The sequence below is a fragment of the Oncorhynchus keta genome, chromosome 10 (genome assembly GCF_023373465.1).
Source record: "Oncorhynchus keta strain PuntledgeMale-10-30-2019 chromosome 10, Oket_V2, whole genome shotgun sequence".
NCBI lineage: Eukaryota > Metazoa > Chordata > Actinopteri > Salmoniformes > Salmonidae > Oncorhynchus > Oncorhynchus keta.
In genome coordinates, this window is record NC_068430.1 from 76,683,445 (window position 1) to 76,685,944 (window position 2,500).

Sequence of the window (2,500 nt, forward strand, 5' to 3'; positions counted from 1 at the left end):
TTTTCATTTGTATTTTTCTTAAAACTGCATTGGTGGTTAAGGGCTTCACTGTAAGGTCTACTACACCTGTTGTATTCGGCACATGTGACAAATACCATTCCGCCTGTTCCACTCCAGCCATTACCATGAGCCCGTCCTCCCCAATTCTCCAACTGGTAGGGGGAGCACTCGCACTCCCCCTACTGTATTACCTTATGCTTCACCCCCAGGACAATGGCAACAATAGACGAAACAAGATATACACAAAGCAAGTGTTTTACTTCAGAATTATCAGCTAGATATGTCAATTGGAATGATCTAGCTAGCCAGCTAGTTTAATTTGCAAAAATGACCTAAATCTAATGTTATGCAATGCAGATGAACATTTTTCATGGGTAGCTACCAATTCTTCAGGGCCAGATAGCCAGTTATCCCTATTGACTTACGATGGACTTCATGTTACAGCACTCATTCTCTGGACCGTCTTCCAGCCAGGACAACAATGGCAATAGAGACGAAACAAGATACACACAAAGAAAACGTTTTCATAACTATCAGTTAGCTATTTGTGAATTATAATAATGTAGCTAAACAGATCATTTAACAGTCAAAAACGACCTAAAACTAATATTATGTGAGCTAGATTATTTAAATTATTAGATTATTTTTGGTTTAGTAGCTAACAATTCTTTGTGGCTATCTGGCAAGCTCCCAGTACTAGTAGCTAGCCTTATTGACTTATAATGGGCTTGCTTTTCAGGGTACGTAGCAGGTAAACATGCCAAAATTAACACAGCATGTATTTCTTAACGTATCAAGCTAAAATATTGTAGTCAGGCAACATATGAGATGTGAATAGTCAGCATTTCATTCCGAAGTCGGAGGGTGTTTCTCAAAATGCTACCGAGCTGGAGCACGGGGGTGGGGGTGGGTCGGAGTACGAGTCCAAATCAAAGTATGCGAAACGGAGCAAGGAAGGCACTACTCTGTTTGTACCTATTTTTGAAGCATGCATCGATGCAAGCTTCAACAGAAAGTTTGCAAAGAAATATGACTCAATCACGTAAAAAAAAAAACGCAACATTTCTTGAAATCCGTGGCGGCAATTATTTGAGCAAGAGAAAACACACTCAGTAGTGTACAGTGCAAAGTAAATGGGCCAATTCCATTTGGAAATGATGACAGAGGCTGATGAGAGATATTCCCAGAGTGGGATTGGGAACGTGGCCACGGTCCCGTGGAACACCAGACCTTCTGTCTACGGTCACACACACACGCGCACTGAATTCCAGGTGGATGTTCAGAGAGAGAGAGAGAGACAGGAAGAGAGAGAGAGACACAGGGAGAGAGAGATGATTGGAGAGCATGGTTTATGAACTGGATGGATTCTGCTAGCATCACTCCTCTACTTGGAAGGTGTTCAAATGAGAGAGAGAGAGAATGATTCACCCAGGTCTGGACCTGTCCAGGTACACTGACTCACTGTGTTGGCATGATACAGTTACGGTAGATTAGCTTACAGTCATTCATTGTATGAAGATTTTAAAGTGCTGTTCTCAGCCGTAATATAGAGGTCTTTGTACATGATGTATTACCTGACATGACCCTAATGCTGTTAATGATTAGATAGGAGGCTTTGTCTTGGTTGAACTAAGGCCTGTAATCAGTTCTCTCAGAAGCTTTAAAAATGTCACTAGAATGATTAGATAGGAGGCTTATTGTTAGTTGGAAGCTTTTAAGATGTCCTGTCTCTCTGCAGCTGTCTCAACCCAATACTCACACTATCATCAGTCATTCTACCAATGCTGGTATATGGCCCTCATTCTGTATTTGGGAGTGTGGGTGTGTGGGAGAAGACTGTTACTGCCCCTTATGACCTGTGGGTGTGTGGGGGAAGACTGTTACTGCCCCTTATGACCTGTGGGTGTGTGGAGGAAGACTGTTACTGCCCCTTATGACCTGTGGGTGTGTGGAGGAAGACTGTTGCTGCCCCTTATGACCTGTGGGTGTGTGGGAGAAGACTGTTACTGCCCCTTATGACCTGTGGGTGTGTGGAGGAAGACTGTTGCTGCCCCTTATGACCTGTGGGTGTGTGGGGAAGACTGTTGCTGCCCCTTATGACCTGTGGGTGTGTGGGGGAAGACTGTTACTGCCCCTTATGACCTGTGGGTGTGTGGGAGAAGACTGTTACTGCCCCTTATGACCTGTGGGTGTGTGGGAGAAGACTGTTACTGCCCCTTATGACCTGTGGGTGTGTGGGGGAAGACTGTTACTGCCCCTTATGACCTGTGGGTGTGTGGGAGAAGACTGTTACTGCCCCTTATGACCTGTGGGTGTGTGGGAGAAGACTGTTACTGCCCCTTATGACCTGTGGATGTGTGGGGGAAGACTGTTGCTGCCCCTTATGACCTGTGGGTGTGTGGGGGAAGACTGTTGCTGCCCCTTATGACCTGTGGGTGTGTGGGAGAAGACTGTTACTGCCCCTTATGACCTGTGGGTGTGTGGGAGAAGACTGTTACTG

General features: G+C 45.2%; 1 protein-coding gene across 1 annotated transcript in view; it reads left to right on the forward strand.

Annotated features, from left to right (window-relative positions):
* The window catches only part of mgat3b (beta-1,4-mannosyl-glycoprotein 4-beta-N-acetylglucosaminyltransferase b), a 55,166-nt gene that overhangs the window by 1,088 nt on the left and 51,578 nt on the right, over positions 1-2,500 (forward strand). The gene's annotated exons all lie outside the window — the stretch shown is intronic.